Raw genomic sequence first — 22,054 nt, 5'->3', positions numbered from 1 at the left:
CAACCCTCCAGAGTTCATTCTCACTCATCATTTCTACTTCTTGCTCCCATTTTTCCCTTCAGCCTCTGTAGCCTGTATCAGACTCCCATTTTGGAAGTCTACTGGCCCTAAACCAGCCTGTATCACATAGACCCGCACTTACAGTAGGCTTCAGGTAATAGTTTAGCCTTTAGCTCCTCAGGTAGCATTAGGGAATCAAATACTTGTCACACATTCAACATTCATTATTGATGGGTTTACCCATGGATCCAACAAAATATCTGCTCCTCCAGATTACACCATAATAATGGGTGATACCAAAGGCATACCTAGAATCTATATTAATGTTAGCAGTCTTACCCTGAGCCATCTTACAAACTTCAGCGAGGGCCTTCAGCTCCACCTCCTGCAGTGACATTGCTGGAGAGAGTGGTTCTTACTTGACAACATCAGTTTGGGAAGATGCAGCATATCCTGTCTTAGATGATCCATCTTTGAATAACCTGAAACCAACTACAGGAAACTCAGTCTGGATTATTAATTGGAAAGGTTGCATTCCCCTTATATTCTGTTGATGCAAATACTCTGATAACCCATCCTTCCACCTGATTGTTTCCCTTTAAAATGCTGCTGAGGAGGGAAGTTTCCTACCTGGAGAGAGACTTAAAGTAAACATACGCTCACAGTGAGTTTGTTGAAGTGTTTCGTCATTGCATGTGCTATCATTAAATGTAAAAAAGGACTCTTGCTGCGTTGGAGAAATCTCAGTGTTTTGGTTAGATACAATTGATTGTTTGAACATCTTTCCTGCAGTTGTTATTAAGAAGGTTCTTCCTACCTATAGGATCATGATTCAGTTGATAGGATGTAATGGAAGTCCACTCATTACAATATCCCACCTTTCCTCCTCCCCTTTACATCACTTGTCCACACCCCTTGGGGTCTGGTGAAATGTACCATGTTTCCTCAGTCTGTTCTGCTTTGGTGTATAACAGTGTACTAGTCCTAATCAGATATCCCAACACATAACATATATAACATACAACATAATACTAACATAAAACAAAGGGCCCCTTTTGACATAACACCTTCCAACATAAAAATATTAATTGGCGCTCCCAACCAATTTTTTATCCATTCTGTGAGGGTCTTCATTATTGCTACAAATAAAACATTCACCTAATCAAACATTTGTGAGAAAGTAAAAGTAATTAACAAGTTCCTGACGTCCGGTAAATACAGCTGCAAAATAAAACTCCTCAAACAGTTATTTTCATAATTAAAGAATTGGTTCATTTTTTACCACGTGGATTTTCTATTATCCAATTTATTTTATGTTTTTATTTTTAGGATATCCAATTACCATGTATAGTTATTAGGAGAGTACTCTTGACATTCTCAGTTATACCACACATCACACCCTACTTTCCATGCATCCTTCATTCACACAATAAAGCAATGGTAAATGTCAATGCATCTTCATCTCCTAGGACGAGAACAAACATCTTAATATCATTACATCAAATTCATAAACCGCACATTATACTGGATTAACCAGAGGTTATCACATACCTCGACCCATATCACTTACTTTCATCCATCTCATATTTTGACTCCCTGCTAGAGAACAAAGCCCTGAAGGTTTGCTCTTTTCTCTCTTTAGACTTTCCATCTGTTAACCATTCTACAACCCGCAGCAAATCTCCCCACCTTCACTTTCATTTGGCATTTTTTCTATGTCATCATTTCAAAACCTTTTTGACTCATTCCCCAGCTTCCTTCTTTCCTCTGTCTGTGCCGGCCATACCCCATCCTCCAAGGAGAGGGCGGTGCATCCAAACTACACAGAAGCCCCTCTAGCTTCACCTAACTAACTCCATAGACACTCTCACTCACAATTGTAAACTGGGAAATCTACTATCAGGTCTTATACAGTCTTGTATGCCAATCAGCATACCCTTAATCCTTTCAAAAGTGTTTTAGTATAGCATGCAGTTTATGAAATTAGTTTGCTCTCACCTACATCTACACTCATCAAACCTCCATAGTAGAGCGTATGCCAACCTTAAGCTCACACTCACTTCATAATTCACATACAATCCCCTTTCTACTTACACTGCTGTGATCTGCTGTTCCTAAACCCACACATTGTATTGCAAAATACATTATTCTGAGAGCGAGCGCTCTTCAGCGCTCATCTTATATATCATTAAGAACCCGAGTATATACTCCTTCCCAGTGGTTAGCTGACATCTGTGGGAGGCGTGTCCAACTGGGCTTGGGCAGGCACCTCACCACGACCGGCACAATACTAATTATCTTACTTGTTTTAAATCCCCTGGTCATTCAAATTAACCCCGCCCATAGCCACGCCCTCTGTAATCAAGGTTAGGCGCCAAAATAAGTGTATAAATAGATCCAAATAGTCTGGTACTTTGTTAAGTGTATTGTCCCGAAGAAGAGGGTCCAATTCCCTCGAAACGCGTAGACAAATAAAATGCTACTTTTTACTCTACTACCTGCGTGATATATCCAGCCTAGCAGCGCCAAAAAAGGAATAAGCAATTCCAGTTTTTTCTCTTTTTATCTACTTTACATTGCTCCTGCATTTAATCTATAAATGCGTCCTGGAACCAAGGCTGCAGCAGGGCACTCCCCGGATGCTGGTCGGGTTTATTTACCAGCAGAGCTCTTCAAGGTGTTGTGACTCGTCACAACACACTCTGGTAAGCACATTACTTCTGTAATACTTTAATTACTTTATACTGTACTACACATCTGGCGCTGCCTCCACTCCCCCCCCCCCCCCCCCCTGCCAAAATACATTAAAAAGCCAGTTACAACTTAAACATTGCAACCAAAAACCCTTATGCTTTCTTTCCTTACCCCCCCCCTCCTCCTCTGGCCACTTTGTTTATCTTCAGACTCTAGCACAGAACCAATCCCCCTGCCTTAATGCAAAGGGGTCACAGAGGTCAATAGGAGACAGATGAGGGGGGAGGTAACACATAGAGAAGGCTTTGGCTTTAGGAGTTTGTGTAACTTCAAACTCTGACATTTGAACCAGGAAGATTTGATTTATTTGGCTTTTTCCCCCTCATACAGTTTTTAAGCAGTGTCGGGTTTTAAGAGAAACTAAACCAAAAACATTAACCCATATATTATCTCCTAACTCCCCCAATGTATCTGTTTGTGCTTAGTTTCTCCACTCCACCCCTCCCACTAGAAAGTTCTAGTCCAGCAAAAACTGTATATAAGGAGAGCAGTCAGAGCCCCTTGCGTGCTGCAGTTAGGGACCAGTGCTTGAAAGGGAGACTCATGCCAGCCTGCATGAGTAACCAGAAGAAGACTCTGAGATGGGGAAGCTGAGCCACAGACCATGGGTCAGTAGTCCTGTGACCAAGGAGCCACCTGGACTACTGAGATACAGACCGTGGGCCCTTGACCAGGATGCCAGCCTTCTAAGAGAGAGAGAGGGACATCTAGCTCAGGCCTTTCCTCAGCATCAAACCCTTCTCCTGCCAGGAAGGAGACTGCCAAACTATTGAGTGACCAGAAGAAGACGTTGAGATGGGAATACGCTGCCACAGACCCTGGATCACCAGCCTTGGACCATTGTACCAGCCTTTTGAAGAGGGACAGCTAGCTCAGGCCTTTCCTCAACATCAAACCCTTCTTCTGCCAGGGAGGAGACTGGAGTTGCCAGCCTAATGCCTCGCCTGTATTGTTTTGTATCTGAATTCCTCCAGTAAAGAAGCACCCTGGTTAACTGCAGACCCTGACTCTCTGGACTTATTTCCCATTGGGGTGCACCACGTCTTACCATCCCTTCCAGAGAGCATCAACAGGTGGTGACACCTCATCGGTGTCTGGGGGACCCAGCGTAGCGTTGGGGCCACCCCAAACCCGGCCACTGCAGTTGTTTTTACTTTTTGCACTCTAGTGTTGACTTATGATAATTAACCTTCCCTAACCCCCCAACGCTTCCTCCCTGACATCACAGTATTATATCCAGGCTCGGACTGGCCCACCGGGGAGTTGGTGACATCCTCAGTGGGCCCCTGAACCAACAAGTGAGTTTTCTTTCTGATAATTTGGCTCCCCCTGTTCCCCCATACGTAGTAGGAAGGCTGGTTGCAGTGGCGCCTATCTCCTGAACTGGAGAGGGACTCGCAGATAACATGCTGTTCAGGGGCCTTGGTGTCCCAAGCAGCTACTACAGACAATAATTCCTGAATACCAGTGCTGATTCATTGGAGGACTGACATGTTTTTGTCTGATCAGCACGCCTGGTCAGTAAGGCTGCATCCAGTGGCATAACTAGAGTTCTATGGGCCCCAGGGCAAACTTTGGTTCGGGCCCCCCTCCCTCTTGCTGGGCCCGATCGCGGTCGCACCCTCTGCAACCACAATCATTACACAACTGGTCTCTGGTAATAATAATATCCCCCCAGTAATGTCCCTATAGAGCCACCCCCAGTAATTTTCCTCCAGTCTTCACTCACATACACTCACCTAAAGAATTATTAGGAACACCATACTAATACGGTGTTGGACCCCCTTTTGCCTTCAGAACTGCCTTAATTCTACGTGGCATTGATTCAACAAGGTGCTGATAGCATTCTTTAGAAATGTTGGCCCATATTGATAGGATAGCATCTTGCAGTTGATGGAGATTTGAGGGATGCACATCCAGGGCACAAAGCTCCCGTTCCACCACATCCCAAAGATGCTCTATTGGGTTGAGATCTGGTGCCATTTTAGTACAGTGAACTCATTGTCATGTTCAAGAAACCAATTTGAAATGATTCGAGCTTTGTGACATGGTGCATTATCCTGCTGGAAGTAGCCATCAGAGGATGGGTACATGGTGGTCATGAAGGGATGGACAAGGTCAGAAACAATGCTCAGGTAGCCCGTGGCATTTAAACGATGGCTAATTAGCACTAAGGGGCCTAAAGTGTGCCCAGAAAACATCCCCCACACCATTACACCACCACCACCAGCCTGCACAGTGGTAACAAGGCATGATGGATACATGTTCTCATTCGGTTTATGCCAAATTCGGACTCTACCATTTGAATGTCTAAACAGAAATCGAGACTCATCAGACCAGGCAACATTTTTCCAGTCTTCAACAGTCCAATTTTGGTGAGCTCGTGCAAATTGTAGCCTCTTTTTCCTATTTGTAGATGAGTGGTACCCGGTGGGGTCTTCTGCTGTTGTAGCCCACCTTTCTTTCCCATTCTGACATTCAGTTTGGAGTTCAGGAGATTGTCTTGACCAGGACCACAACCCTACATGCATTGAAGCAACTGCCATGTGATTGGTTGACTAGATAATCGCATTAATGAGAAATAGAACAGGTGTTCCTAATAATTCTTTAGGTGAGTGTATAATGGGGCCCAGCACTGTCACTGTACTTCATGCTGGGCCCTGTCAGAGTGCTCATCACATGCAGTCGGTCCAGCATCTATCAGCCCCCAGCACTGCCCCACTAGTAGTATTCACGTATGTCTTGGTGGGCTGAGCCTGATCAAAGTTAGTCAGGCTCAGCCCACCTGCTTAGTTTGTGGATACTATAAGTAGGGCAGCGCTGGGGCCTGATAGATGTCGGACCGACAACATGTTATGCTGTTGTGATGAGCGCTCTGACGGGGCCCGGCGCTGTTACATATGAGTGCAGTGGGGCCCCCCGCCCACCCACTGGGTTCGGTTGTGGTTGCACCCTCTGCGACCGTGATCGTTACGGCCCTGGCTGTATCCACATTAATTTTCACAACATTTTCTAGAAAATCAGACTTTGTGGACCCAGCCTCGCTGACTGATTGGAAAAAAAACTTGTCAGTCAAAAGCACTGACAGCACTGCTTGTCAGTAAGGAAGGACATCTGCTGTGTTGAGACGGAGCCCTGCTGCTGCTAATAGGGAAAGGAGCCTGCCACCATTAGATAAGTACCAATGAAAAAGTTGTTACTCTAATCAAGGTGGGAACATAATTTTTTTTTAAAAAATAATCTGATAACCCCCTGTTTGCTTTTATGTGTAAATGCCTGCAAGCATATGTAAAAGTATGCATGTAAGGCCTCATGCACACAACCATATTTTCTATTTTTTACAGATTGCACACAGACCCATTCCCTTCCATGTGTCAGCAAAAAATGGACAGCACACGGCAAAATATAGAACATGTTTTCTTGTCTGTTTTGTGGACATGAATAGTAGTTTCTAGTGATGGGAGTGAGAAAAATTGATTGCACACACAAGATATCCATATTTACGGATCTGTGGTTTGCTGACCGCAGTCTGGACACAGGTGTGTGCATGAGGCCTAAAAGGGTATCGGCATGTGTAGAAATATGCATGTAAAGCCTCATTCACATAGCCATGTTTTTGGTCTGCATCAGATCCGCTTTTTTCGCTGATCTCACTCAGACTCTTTTATTTCTAAGGGGCTGTAAAAAATACGGAGTACACACAGATGTTATTCATGTGCTTTACGCATCTGTGTGGCCATGCCACAAATTATAGAACTTGTCCTATTTTTGTCTGTTTTGTGGAAAAGAATAGGCAATTTTACAATAGGTCCTGCAAAAAATGCAGATGCACACAGACTACATCCGTATTTTGCGCACCACAAAAGGGATATGGTCATGTATAGGAGGGAGTGCCAGCATGTGTAGAAGTATGCGTGTAAAAGAAAGTCAGCATGTATAGAAGTATGCGTGTAAAAGAGTCCTGGCATGTGTATAAAAGAGAGCCAGCATGTGTAGAAGTATGTATAATGGTAGGGCCCCAATGGTAGGGTGTAGACTCCCAGGCTGGGTGGTAGAAGGCATCCATCAGTTGGTACCTCTGAACTGGCGGACTTCGGCTGGAGGCAAGATGGAGTTCCCATTTATGGTTTTGTTAACAAGTTTTGGGGCTTCAAGGACCTCCCTCATCATGATCTCAGTTATAGGGATTAAAGTTAATGTTATGTTATTTATATGCGGTTATAGATTTATTTTATTCAATAAAACGCCTACTGGGCCCAACCTGGTGTTTGAGGATTTTTTTGTTTGGGGTGTTAGATAGTTGGGGCTAGGTAATAAAACGAGCAATTTGACCAATACCTCAGTCATGTTCAATGCGGAAAAAAAATATTCTTCCTGGCCACAGGACACTACGCTATTTGCATAATACAGCCGCTCTAATGTAATGTAAATGAACCACTGAATGCAACAGTTTTCTTTGATTGCAGTCAATGGAAATCCAGCTGTGAAGTAGAGGATACGGCAACACTCGATCCAGGAGATGCGAACAGGGCCTAAGTCTACCTGCACACATTGCAGAATACGCACAGTTTTTCCATGTGGATTCCCATGCAGAAAAACCACAGCGTAGTACAGTGACAGCAAAGTGTATGAGAATAGACAACTCTTCTGTACATTGCAATTTGCAGACTGCATGGAAACTGGCTTGCAGTGCAGATTTCCAAATTTGCAGCAGGTCAATTATGTTGGCGTTTTTAACTAGGGATTTCACCATTCTTAAAAGAAGGGTGAGCTCTGCGGTAAAATCTCATGAAATCCGAACCAAAAAGCGCAATTAGAATTTGGTTTTGTTACTGTGTGAGGGAAAGCATAAGGGTGTCCATTTTGTATATGTATTAATTAAGATATGAGGGGGATTTATCCTTGGAAGGAAGGAGTACAAATTCCATAGTGGGCCCCTACTACCACCATGCTGATCATTAATTTTCTTATCTCGATGTACAGTGGATATAGAAAGTCTACACACCCCTGTTAAAATGTCAGGTTTCTGTGATGTAAAAAAATTAGACAAAGATAAATCATTTCAGAACTTTTTCCACCTTTAATGTGACATATAAACTGTACAACTCAATTGAAAAACAAACTGAAATCTTTTAGGTGGAGGGAAGAAAACAAAAACTAAAATAATGTGGTTGCATAAGTGTGCACACCCTCTTAGAACTGGGGATGTATCTGTGTTCAGAATTAAGCAATCACATTCAAAATCATGTTAAATAGGAGTCAGCATACACCTGCCATCATTTAAAGTGCCTCTGTTTAACCCCAAATAAAGTTCAGCTGCTCTACTTGGTCTTTCCTGAAATGTTCTTAGTCGCATCCCACAGCAAAAGCCATGGTCCACAGAGAGCTTCCAAAGCATCAGAGGGATCTCATTGTTAAAAGGTATCAGTCAGCAGAAGGGTGCAAATGAATTTCCAAGGCATTAGATATACCATGGAACACAGTGAAGACAGTCATCATCAAGTAGAGAAAATATGGCACAACAGTGACATTACCAAGAATTGAACATCCCTCCAAAATTGATGAAAAGACGAGAAGAAAACTGGTCTGGGAGGCTACCAAGAGGCCTACAGCAACATTAAAGGAGCTGCAGGAATATCTGTCAAGTACTGGCTGTGTGGTACACGTGACAACAATCTCCCGTATTCTTCATATGTCTGGGCTATGGGCTAGAGTGGCAAGAAGAAAGCCTTTTCTTACGAAGAAAAACATCCAAGTCGGGCTACATTTTGCAAAAACACATCTGAAGGCTCCCAAAAACATGTGGGAAAAGGTGTTATGGTCTGATGAAACCAAGGATTAACATTTTGGCAAAAATTCCAAAAGATATGTTTGGCGCAAAAACAACACTGCACATCACCAAAAGAACACCATACCCACAGTGAAGCATGGTGGTGGCAGCATCATGCCAAGGGGCTGTTTTTCTTCAGCTGGAACTGGGGCCTTAGTTAAGCTAGAGGGAATTATGAACAGTTCCAAATACCAGTCAATATTGGCACAAAACTTTCAGGCATCTTTCGGCATGACAACGACCCAAAGCATACATCCAAATCAACAAAGGAATGGCTTCACCAGAAGAAGATTAAAGTTTTGGAATGTCCCAGCCAGAGCCCAGACCTGAATCCGATTGAAAATCTGTGGGGTGATCTGAAGAGGGCTGTGCACAGGAGATGCCCTCGCAATCTGACAGATTTGGAGTGTTTTTTCAGAGAAGAGTGGGCAAATATTGGCAAGTCAAAATTTGCCATGCTGATAGACTAATACCCAAAAAGACTGAGTGCTGTAATAAAATCAAAAGGTGATTCAACAAAGTATTAGTTTAAGGGTGTGCACACTTATGCAACCATAATATTTTATTTTTTTATTTTTTCTTCCCTCCACCTAAAATATTTCAGTTTGTTTTTCAATTGAGTGGTACAGTTTATAGGTCACATTAAAGGTGGAAAAATTTCTAAATTTTATTTTTGTCTCATTTTTTTTACATCATAGAAACCTGACATTTTAGCAGGGGTGTGTAGACTTTTTATATCCACTGTAGTAACTCAAAGCTTGTCTCCACTATGACACTCCTATAAATACGTGCACTGCTTATTATAATAAAGAAGTGCATTATGAGGAACACATCTTGTATGTGTCTCTGTGTCGTGACCTCGAGCCAGCTCACTTAACTTCAGAACTATCACATCAGAAGGTCGGTTTGCGACCACAACTGTTTCTGTACACACAGCTTGGTTCTGTTACTGTATCTACATGCAGCTTAGTTCTGTTACTGTATCTATACAAGCAGCTTGGTTCTGTTACTGTATCTATGTATGCAGCTTGGTTCTGTTACTGTATCTATTGTAGGGATTTTCTCTGGTAGGCAGGGTAAGCGGTCGCAGTACAGGGGCAAGAACACGGTAGTAAAGCAAAAAGTTCAGTGTTTATTCACACCAAAGGAAAAAAGTAACACAAACACTTTTCAGAGTCCTGGTGTTAATTCACACAGCACAAAGTCAACAGAACAAAGATGTCACCTGGCAGGCTGAATTGTCCACGGCAGTCCACAGCAGGCTTTAGGACGCCTGATTCCCAGCAGTGTCACTCCAGCACGGTACCAAATGTTTAGGTCCCAAAACAGAGCCTGACCGAGCTCCACTGTCAGATGGAGGATACATTCCACACCCAGCTGAGCTGCTGGCTGGGTTTTTAAACCCAGCCCAAAACCTGGCCTGGACGTGGGGAGCAGCCACCCACCCTGCTCTTTGGCTGCTCCCAATAAGAACCACCCCGGATTGGCTTTACAGCCACACTAAGTAAAACAGTGTCAGCGAGCACTAGCTGCCGCTGACACACAAAATTAAAGGTTGTTATCTCACCGAGGCCAGGAACCTTGGTGACACGTACCTTCCGTCAATGACGGACTCCTACACTATGCACACAGCTTGGTTCTGTTACTGTATCTATGCACACAGCTCGATTCTGTTACTGTAGCTATACACGCAGCTTGGTTCTGTTATTGTATCTATACACACATATTGGTTCTGTTACTGCATTGTGAGGCAGTGACAGGCCTCATATATGAAGGAAGGTATGTATTTCTGAGAATGGTGCAGGAAACCTAAGGAGATGCATATCGTCATTTGCTGTGGTGTACCTGAGACGTGCCACTAAGGTACCCAGCCTTGGTGGTAGTGGAAGCCAGAAGCTAGAGTGTCCACTAAGATAGATAGTGGATACTGTTGTTACCTAGTATAGCTGGTAACTGCTAATCCGGGCCTGGCTTTTACTGGTAGTAATCAAAGAGCTGGGTGGGTGCTTATTCCCCACGATCCACTCCAGGGCTTATACATGGCCTATGGCCACGATTGCGTTAAAAAGTCAGCAGCATGAGGCAGGGTGTGTCTGTTGTGTGAGAGGCTGCAGATCACACTCATCAAGGTGCGTGTGAAGCAAACACTAGCCCCGAGATTGCTTGACTTTATTGTGGATGATATGAACGAATTACTTGTCCCGGCTGCGATCCAGCTGAACTGAACTGTAAGTTGGCTGGAACAAGCAATAAACTATATTGAAGTGACTTTGTTGTGTCCCTGCCTGTCTTTAAAACTGGTCATAGGAGCCCACGGCATTACATATGTTGGAGAATGTGGGCAAACCAGTAAGGCAAACACAGTGTTCGCATGTCTTGGATTAAACCAGCAAAGTTCTAATATAAGCCAGCAGCCGAGATGGAGAAAATACTGAAGCAGCTGGTGCTGGCCAATGTGCAGCAACAACAGGCCAATGTTCAGCAACAGCAGGCCTATGCACAACAGCAAGAAACCAACAGCCTGTTGCTACAGCAGATTTCAGCCCTGAGGGAGACACCACCAGCGGCGACCCAGCTCCAGCCAGCGGCCCCGGATAAAGTCCGGTCAGCTTTCAGGAAAATGACTCGGTAAGATGACAAGGAGGCCTTCCTCACGATTTTTGAAAGAACAGCAGAGCAGGAGAATCTGTCCCCCCGACCAATGAGCTGAAATGGTGGCTCAGTTTCTGGTGGGGGACACACAGAAGGCCTACTTTGACCTCAGCCATGAGGACACCCAGAACTATGGGAAGCTTAAAGGTGAGGTCCTGGCCGCCATGGGGGTCAATTCATATATGCGGGCCCAGGAAGTGTACCAGTGGGCATTTGTATGAATCTTGGCCCGCTAGGTTGCAGGATTATGATTTGTTGCACCTCGTTAAGAAATGGCTCCAGCCTAAGACTTTGGGCCCAGCCCAGATGATAGAGCGGTTAGGTTTGTGATAGGTCTGTGCGTACTCTGCCAGTGTCCATTCAGCGTTGGGTGGGTCAGGGGGACCCGGGCAACCTCGACCAGATGGTAAGCCTGGTCGAGCAGTACATGGCCACCCAGTATTTGGTGCGGGACATTCTTCAAAAACAGGTGACACCCCGACCCCCTGCCCCACTTATAGAGACTGGGGAAAAGTCACAATCCCAAGCAGGGGATAATGCAACCCAAAGGCCCCTTAAGCGCACCCCGTGGGCTCGTGAGGACACATTTATCTGATGCTCGCGGTGCCAGGGGCCTGGACATAGGGCTGCTAAATGCCCCTTGACCACTGAAACCATGGACTTCGGGTTTGCTCGACAGTCCTCATTCTACGCCAGGCCTGTCTGTACCGCAGACACCCTGCTGAGCGCTGGTGTCCATTAATGGGTACGGGATAAACTCACTGTTAGACTTCAGGAGTCTAGTGACCCTAGTGCATGGGTCACTGCGTTCTCAGAAAAATCCCTCTGAACAAAAGGTCTCAGTTATCTGTATCCATGGGGATATCCAAGAGTATCCAACGGCGCTGGATGTCATGGCCACGCCGGGCGGGGAGATATAGCACAAGGTGGGAAGTGGTAAAGAGGACGAGACCACAGCAGAAGAAGGAGCAAGAGGAGCCTGAGATCCTTTGTGGTTTTTGAGGTGTGTACTCCACTGCAGATTGTGCTTTGCATTTAGATGCCCGGTCGTGAAGGTGGTGCTCAGGTATAGAACATTCATGCCTCGCTTCAGGCTCTGATTGCATAGCGTGCAAATCACTTGCGTCTTCTCATCAGCACATTGTCTGAATGAAGAACTGCCATGCCAGGGAACTCCTTGTAGCTGGCTTTGGTGTGCTCAGTCCGTGGGTGCGGTGGGCAGTAGCAGGCATACTGGCTAAGTGACAGCCACTCTGCTTTTCACCCTGCTCCCTCTTTTGCTCTGCGGCTGTGTGATTAACACCTCTTCCTCTTAACTGCACACATCACATGACCTTGATTCCATGTGGGGTCTAGGACCACATCATCCTTCACATCATCTTCCACCTACTCTTCACCCCTGCCCTCCTTGCCAGTCTGCACACTGCAGAAAGCCACAGCAGTTGACACCTGTGTTTCGTCATCAGAGATGTGTTGCGGTGGTCCTCCCATGTCCACATCCTGAAACATAACATAACCATAATGGTTGGGTATCAGTGCACTCAATCTCTTCCACTTCTGGGGCAGGGCTAGGTGGATGGCCCACAGAAACCCTGCCAGCAAAGTCATCCCCTGCCAGTCTGTCCTGTCCATCCTTTCTGTATTTCATGTCTCCTCATGAACTCCATTCCCACAAAGATTCAGCTAAATATTATATTAAACTGTATTCAGGATCATATTCCTTAGCTCAGTGTTGTGAAGTAACTTGTCATCCTGTGTGATTAGGACAGGTTTTGAGTGTACTAAAAGGACAGTGGACAATTTATTTCTCCTAATAATTGCTCCCCAGACAAAACGAGCCATTATAACTAATGAAAGGTATTTGGTAATATATTTATAATAAAGTAATATTTACGTATTTTCATTTTCCTAATTCTCTGAGAACCCCTTAATTTCATGGCAGGACACAGCTGCTGTAAGAGGTTTAATAAAGAGCTGAAAAATCCTGAAAATAGCGCAGGTTAATCAATTGGCAGTTGACTCATCCTGAAGAAGCATCTCCAGTGGTGGCAGATGGGGAATTGACAACTGTGGCTTATGTGTACTCAAGGCCTGTTATTCTGAAAGTTATAGGCTATTTAATTACATTGTTTAATTTTGTGTTTCCAAATTTTGGCTAGAATGCATCCACACATAGCAGAACTGGGATTTTCTGTCTGGCTTTGCGGGCCAAAAACTCTCGGAGCGTTACAGGAGTAGCAAAGTAGATACAATTAGAACCAATCTCATCCTTGTGCTGCCTAAAAACATTGATTTCATGGAATTTCATATGAGGATTTTTTTAATCCGCATCATCAGTTCTTTCTTTGGATGTCACACTTTGCTATACATAGGTAAAATCCATGGCAAATCTGCAATAAAATCCACATGGAAATCATGCAGGTCTATACTAACTGTAACCTATGCTCTCACGTGGCATGAGCACGCCGAGTCAGGTGCTGAGCTCCCTTTTCTGGTCCCAGCTGGACCGGGAGTGTGACGTGCCCACTGTATGCACAAGAGAAGCATTACACAGTGTTATGGCAATGTTATCCCTTTCCCCATCTTGTCCATCCGACCTACGAGTAGACCATTATGTAGGCTTCATCCAGTTTCCATGTCCACTGCAGAGGCTCTCTGTAATCTTTTTACTACAAAATCATGGTGACAACTTTATCTTACTGTGATTTTGTAGTAAAAAAGGTCACAGAGAGGCACGGAGCATTATCTATCATGTTAATGCTCTGTGCTTCTTCTGTCCGCAGCGGCTCTTGGCTGTCATTCACGCAGCAGATGTCACGCACAGCATCCACTGGTATGAAACAGCCCTTAGAGTTCCAAACACAAATTTTCAGGCCAATTGGAGCACTTTCAATTCGGGCCCAAATCACCACTGAATCAAATTTTAAGTAATTAACTCATCTCTTCTCCTAAAAAAAAAGAGGGTCCCAAAGGTCTATTAGAAACTAGAGCTGAAAATGGATCCAATATCTGGATCTCAGGTGGATATACCATATATGCAGTCTCTGGACAGGAGTCCAGTAGAAAGATGAGCCCACCACCATGCTATGTAGAAAACTGCATTTATGTACAGTACAGACCAAAAGTTTGGACACACCTTCTCATTCAAAGAGTTTTCTTTATTTTCATGACTATGAAAATTGTAGATTCACACTAAAGGCATCAAAACTATGAATTAACACATGTGGAATTATATACATTACAAAAAAGTGTGAAACAACTGAAAATATGTCATATTCTAGGTTCTTCAAAGTAGCCACCTTTTGCTTTGATTACTGCTTTGCACACTTTTGGCATTCTCTTGATGAGCTTCAAGAGGTAGTCACCTGAAATGGTCTTCCAACAGTCTTGAAGGAGTTCCCAGAAATGCTTAGCACTTGTTGGCCCTTTTGCCTTCACTCTGAGGTCCAGCTAACCCCAAACCATCTCGATTGGGTTCAGGTCCGTTGACTGTGGAGGCCAGGTCATCTGGCGCAGCACCCCATCACTCTCCTTCATGGTCAAATAGCCCTTACACAGCCTGGAGGTGTGTTTGGGGTCATTGTCCTGTTGAAAAATAAATAATGGTCCAACTAAACGCAAATCGGATGGAATAGCATGCCGCTGCAAGATGCTGTGGTAGCCATGCTGGTTCAGTATGCTTTCAATTTTGAATAAATCCCCAACAGTGTCACCAGCAAAGCACCCCCACACCATCACACCTCCTCCTCCATGCTTCACGGTGGGAACCAGGCATGTAGAGTCCATCCGTTCACCTTCTCTGCGTCACACAAAGACACGGTGGTTGGAACCAAAGATCTCACATTTGGACTCATCAGACCAAAGCACAGATTTCTACTGGTCTAATGTCCAGTCCTTGTGTTCTTTAGCCCAAACAAGTCTCTTCTGCTTGTTGCCTGTCCTTAGCAGTGGTTTCCTAGCAGATAGTCTACCATGAAGGCCTGATTCACACAGTCTCCTCTTAACAGTTGTTCTAGAGATGTGTCTGCTGCTAGAACTCTGTGTGGCATTGACCTGGTCTCTAATCTGTGCTGCTGTTAACCTGCGATTTCTGAGGCTGGTGACTCTGATGAACTTATCCTTCGCAGCAGAGGTGACTCTTGGTCTTCCTTTCCTGGGGCGGTCCACATGTGAGCCAGTTTCTTTGTAGCGCTTGATGGTTTTTGTGACTGCACTTGGGGACACTTTCAAAGTTTTCCGATTTTTCGGACTGACTGACCTTCATTTCTTAAAGTAATGATGGCCACTCGTTTTTCTTTACTTAGCTGCTTTTTTCTTGCCATAATACAAATTCTAACAGTCTATTCAGTAGGACTATCAGCTGTGTATCCACCTGACTTCTCCACAAGGCAACTGATGGTCCCAACCCCATTTATAAGGCAAGAAATCCCACTTATTAAACTTGACAGGGCACACCTATGAAGTGAAAACCATTTCAGGTGACTACCTCTTGAAGCTCAACAAGAGAATGCCAAGAGTGTGCAAAGCAGTAATCAAAGCAAAAGGTAGCTACTTTGAAGAACCTAGAATATGACATATTTTCAGTTGTTTCACACTTTTTTGTTATGTATATAATTCCACATGTGTTAATTCATAGTTTTGATGCCTTCAGTGTGAATCTACAATTTTCATAGTCATGAAAATAAAGAAAACTCTTTGAATGAGAAGGTGTGTCCAAACTTTTGGTCTGTACTGTACGTGTCCTGCAAACACAGAGGATGGGCCCTCCGAATTGTTACCTCTGAGGGGGCCCAAGTCCAACACACATCATGCACAATATCAGAGAATGGCTCCGACAAAGCATATAAAATAGAAACTGGCAATCGCCAATACATTGCCAGTGTCACATATATTTGGACATTGGAGAACAACATGTGCTCTGCTTTTGAGAATTTTTACAAAATTTTGAAACATTCATCAACTGTAAGAAAGAACAGGGGAATGTGACATCTACTGTGATTTATCTGAGAATGTGTATTACAATCCGGGATGAAGAAGGAGGAGCTATGGGGGTTAAAGGGCTTCTGTCACCAGATTTAACCCTATTAACTCCTTAAGGACACAGCCTTATTTCACCTTAAGGACCAAATCTGACCCGTGTCACTTTAAGTGGTGATAACTTTAAAACGCTTTGACTTATCCAGGCCATTCTGAGATTGTTTTTTCGTCACATATTGTACTTCATGACACTGGTAAAATGGAGTAAAAAATAATAATTTTTATTTATAAAAAAATACCAAATTTGCAAATAATTTTGAAAAATTCACAGATTTCCAAGTTTCAATTTCTCAACTTCTATAATACATAGTAATACCTACAAAAATAGTTATTACTTTACTTTCCCCATATGTCTACTTCATGTTAGTATCATTTTGGGAATGACATTTTATTTTTGGGGGACGTTACAAGGCTTTAGAAGTAAATCTTGAAATTTCTCAGAAATTTTCTAAAACCAACTTTTTAGGGACCAGTTCAGGTCTGAAGTTACTTTGTGAGGCTTACATAATAGAAACCACCCAAAAATGACCCCATTCTAGAAACTACACCCCTCAAGGTATTCAAAACTGATTTTAGAAACGTTGCTAACCCTTTACGTGTTCCAGAAGAATTAATAGAAAATTCCTGATTGACAGGGCCAGGCAGTGCTCGCATCTGTCTGCCAGCCCTGTGCTGTGGTGAAATCTCGTGCCGTTCAGTATTCGGCGCAGGCGTGGTGAGGAAGCTGGCAGCCTGTGAGTTTCTTCCCTCACCGCGCCTGCGCCGAATACTGAACGGCACGAGATTTCACCACAGCACAGGGCTGGCAGACAGATGCGAGAACTGCCTGGCCCCTTTCAATCAGGACTTGAAGGGAGGCGACAAAGGTGGGAGAACGGAGAATCTAGGAGCAGGAACAACATCTAGAGGCTAATTAGCATATTATAAAAGTTAGATTTCTGGCGTAATGGGGGCATAGATAAAAGAAAGAATAGGCTACATAGGTTTAGCTGACATTAGCACATCGCTAATGTCAGCTAGCTTAATAGGGTTAAATCTGGTGACAGAAACCCTTTAAGTGAAGCTAATGTGTCATTGTTATTAGGCATTCAACTACATTATCACCCAGCAAGATGTCTCCCTAGAGAGCGCATGAGACCTGAACACATGAGGTCTGGACACTCAGGATTAAACTACAATTTCTTCTCGCCGGACAGGACAATTAACTTTTCCTTTAATTCTGCTGCATAATCTCTTCTATGCTGCATTACGGGCTGAAAACATTACATCTTCCTATTTAGTATTCAGTCAATATATTGAACAATTGTGTAGGGAAGGTAAATGACAAGAAGAATTATGTTAACTACCCTGTCAATTAGTAATCACCTCACTGCATTGACTGCACATTGGAAAAGTCATTCTTGCAGCCAGGGTCATATATTCAGTTAATGAAGTTGTATCGATGAGTGTCCGGGCTTCATTCTGATAACATTTTTTGTAAGTAAATTCGATCTTATTAACAGGAGTCTATTCCTAATCAGTCCTGGAAGTCGCTCACTTTAGAGTTATCTGCTAACAAGGGAAGGAAATAGATGGCAGCACTTGTGAAGACTGCATTATCGATCAAGAAACCTGATCACGATTTTGCTGCGTGACAGTCCACCATGTAATGAATACCACATTGTATGGGGTTGTAGATCATCAATGAGCTGTTACTACATCAGGTGTCACAATGTGATAAGGCTATATTAGTAAGAGCCATATAATCATCTCACATACACATTGGTCAACAGTAACCAGAAAGTGGCCAACCTCTTTAATTGGGAGGAGGGAGACAAGCAGCTGTAAAAGGTTTTTTAGCGCCTTACCTGTGATCTGAGTTGCAAACTGTCCAAAAACTTCTGGACAGTCCATAAAACTAGGCAACATTTTTCCTGTCTCCGTGAAAATGTTTTGAAGAATCCGTGATGTTTTTAAGGCTGATGGTACTTGACTGAATTATTTTGGTGGTATTTATCAGCATTTTACAGCTCCCAGTAAATGTTGGTAACAAGGTCTTATCAGTAAATTGAGCTATAGACATGCATTTCTTATAATCTTTATCATTCATTATGGTTTTCTAATTTGTCTGTCAAAAATGTTGGCTCTCTGTGATTTTGGGATAAGTTGTCCAGAAAAAGAAAAATTCTGGTTGGAAACCTTGCCTTGGACAATCCCCTTATGTTAAGAAGGGCTGTTGCTGCCCGGTGATGCAATCTTTTTGGCGTAAAGTCCACACATTTACTACCACCCATTTGATAATAGCAGCACCTCTAGATCCTATATGGGTCATCTATGGGTGCATTGACCCAACTAGTACACGTTGCACCCCTGGTAGTAGGAAATTGTTATGTCTGATAGCAACGGCAGGAATTAAGACTATCTTCCACACATGGATCGACCCCCAACCCCACCTTTTAAGCTATTTCTGGAGAAAGTCTCCTTCTTAATGAAGATGGACTGGGTGGAGGCATCTTCCAGGAAGGAGATACATGTGAAACAATTCTTTGCATGCTGGGAGAACTTCATAGAGATACTGCCCCTCCAGGTTAGAAGGTGTGTTCAGGAATTCTTTCAACTCACTTCCTGGTATAAGACGCGTGTCTTATTAAATGATCCGCCAATCTCGGAGATATCTACTTGAGGGCTCAGCAGGGGTCCTTGCGTGCCACGTGATTGCTTGGGTTCTAAATCCACTGACTGTGAAGGAGAGGTGAACATGTTGGGTTACTGTTATGTTCTACCCTCCCTGCGGTTTCCCGGGTGTCAAGTTATAGTTTCTGTACTACTAATGCCCCATAACCCATCCTTTCTCCTTCCTCTCTCCCTTCCCCTTCACTCCCCTTCTCCACTTACACGGAAAAACCGACTGATGTTGGAAGGTTGACGTAGTAGATCTAATACATTACTCTAATGATCTATGTTGGGACTCTTACCGAGCACTACTTCTGTAAAGTACTACTTGTCATATCACACTGTATGTACTCCTTTATTATGTCAACCTGAAATAAAAACATTTGAAAATAGAAAAGCCCCTGATGATAAGCTGACTACAGGTATTCGAGAGTTAAGATCCCCAGCGATCAATTGTGGAAGAACAAAAGTACCATTTCTCTACACTGCCACCACAGGGGAAATAAATAATTACATGGATACCACTGAAATATATGGTCAGTCAATGTCCACAAATGTACCACGTTCTCCAGAGAGAGAGGGAGTTGCTTCTTGTAGTCACTTCCTACTTTTGCTAGTACAGGGATCAGCAACCCCCACCACTCCAGCTGTTCTCAAACTACAACTTCCAGAATCCCCCTTTCACCTCCATCGGAGTTAGAAGAACAGGCAAGAAAGTGTGCATGCTGGGAGTTATGGTTTCACGGCAGCTGTAGTGCCAAAGGTTGCTGATCTAGTGCTGGTACACATGGGGATCTTGAACACAGGACTCCTATTTTAGAATTCTGTAATTAGTGCAAAAAACCCTTTTCAAATACCCTGACAACCCCTTTAAATAAGAGGATCAGGAATATTAGTTGTTTTACAACTGCTGGCAAGGCCAAAAATGTCTTCAATGGATTGGTCCCAAACAACATTTTTGACAAAAAGATGTCCTGACAAAGGGAACTATTAGAGGGGTTTTCTGGGAGATACATTTTGATAACCTATCCTCAGGATCAAATTAGTGGGTTCCAACTCCTGGGACCCCCAACAATCAGCTGTATGAAGAGGCCAGTTATTTATACAGCACAAAATAAAGGACCAATATTAACATTTTGTTTTATGTGAAGTATTATTACCATAACTGGCATACTTATTATGAGACATATCTAATAAAGAGGGCACATCATCCAGTGATAATTAGATACATTCTTTTTTTTCTTTTCTTTTTCTATTTCTTTATTTTATTCTTTTTTTTTAATTTCTATCATGACAAACTTCTGCCTAGTCTCACTCTGTCAATGTTCTTTTCACATGTGGCAACATACCCAGTTGATTTGCACTTATCGTGCATTATAGAACACACAATAAAAACATATCAACTCCACAAGTCAGTGGACCCCTATCATGTTTCCATTGCTGGTATGTAGACCACAAACTGTAGATTGTCACCAGAAATTGGGCTCTTCCCCTCCAATCTGCCGCCCTGCCACTCCAGGTTCTGATCATATCATACCGTGTAGGAACACATTCTCTTGAGAAAGAGAATGTTAACATCTGTTGTAAATTAGGCCTGGGCTACAGGGAGACAGTCTGTATACCTTTTATGGAATGTAAGTATTTCAGTAAAGGATATCAGGAATAGTAAAGACTCTATAAATCTACTGAGTCACAGGTGACTATTTTTCATACTGTAGACATTCTCTTTTCTTCTCCATCTGGTTAAGAGTAGTGTTGATCACGAATATTCGAATTGCGAATTTTAATCGCGAATATCGGTTCATGCAAATTTTTACACGAACATTTGTATGCGAATATTATGCGAATTTTTGCAATCAAGAAAATAATGCCTGGAGATCATGAATTCGCAAATTCTCGAATATATGGCGAATATTAGCCCTAATATTCGCGAAATATTGCGAATTCGAATATTGCCCCTGCCGCTCATCACTAGTCAAGAGCAGCCATGACGACTTCTCCTGATGACTGCAGAGTTTGCTGACGCAACATCTTTGGCCCACACAAGTCAATACAAATTGGTGGATTACGTAGACCAAAATCTCTATGATTGGGCTCTTGTCTTTCAATATAAAACCACCACAAATATTCCAGACAGCAGTCTATTCAAAACCATATCTGCACAATACAGCGCAAGATGAAACCTTGAATATATTAGAGGCCGTCTGTCATCAGGAAATTCACTGATAAACCAGGCATAATGATTTGCACAACTAGCTCGGCTGACTGTAATGATGCCTTTTGGTAGAGATGCATTGCTTCACTCTAGAGAAAAAATACTTGTAATCGATAGGCAAATGAGCAATTAAGTTCACTAGTGGCGGGCCCAAGCTACTCTGTGCACCCTTGCTCCTCCTGCTCCCCTGACAACCCCTCCCTCTTCTTCTTGACAGGAGATGATTATGCAAGAACTTTCAATCTGGAAGGAGAGGGAGGGGCTGGCAAGGGAAGCAGGAGAAGCAAGGGTGCACTGGGCATCTTGGTCCTGCCCTCAGTGCACTTAACTGCTCATTTGCATATGATTCAAAAGTACTTTTTCTCCAGAATGAAACAATGGATCACTAAGTAAAAAGTATCATTACATTCAACGGAGTTAACCCTACAAGTCATTGTGCCTGTTTAATCAGTGAATTTCCTGGCAATAGTCCATTTAAATGCCAAAATAATATAACACAGTAATATACTAATAAATCTGTGATACAGATGATATAATGCAACGTGCTCTTTGCAATAATCTTTTGTATATTTGTGTTCTTTTCTCAAAATCATTTTTTTTTTCATTTTCTAAGACAAATTTGCTTTTGTGTGCTTTTTTTTGGAAGTAATTATCACACAAAGAAGAAAAAAAAAATCTTTGCTTTTCAGATTTTCAAATCTCCAGATGAATTGATGAAGGCTGCTCTCAGTCCAGTCTGGGTGTATATTATTGCTGTATGTTATTATTTTCCCAAAGGGAGCAGATAATTATCCTCCAGTCAATCACAGTGAAAACAGAAGCAGTAATACTCACATTCCAATAAGGGGCCACTAAACCATAAGACTGGCTCGCTCCTCCTCCCTCCGTCCTCAGCATCTCCTATTGAAACTGTA

The sequence above is a fragment of the Bufo gargarizans genome, chromosome 2 (genome assembly GCF_014858855.1).
Source record: "Bufo gargarizans isolate SCDJY-AF-19 chromosome 2, ASM1485885v1, whole genome shotgun sequence".
In the NCBI taxonomy this organism is placed as follows: domain Eukaryota; kingdom Metazoa; phylum Chordata; class Amphibia; order Anura; family Bufonidae; genus Bufo; species Bufo gargarizans.
This window is presented reverse-complemented; position numbering follows the sequence as displayed.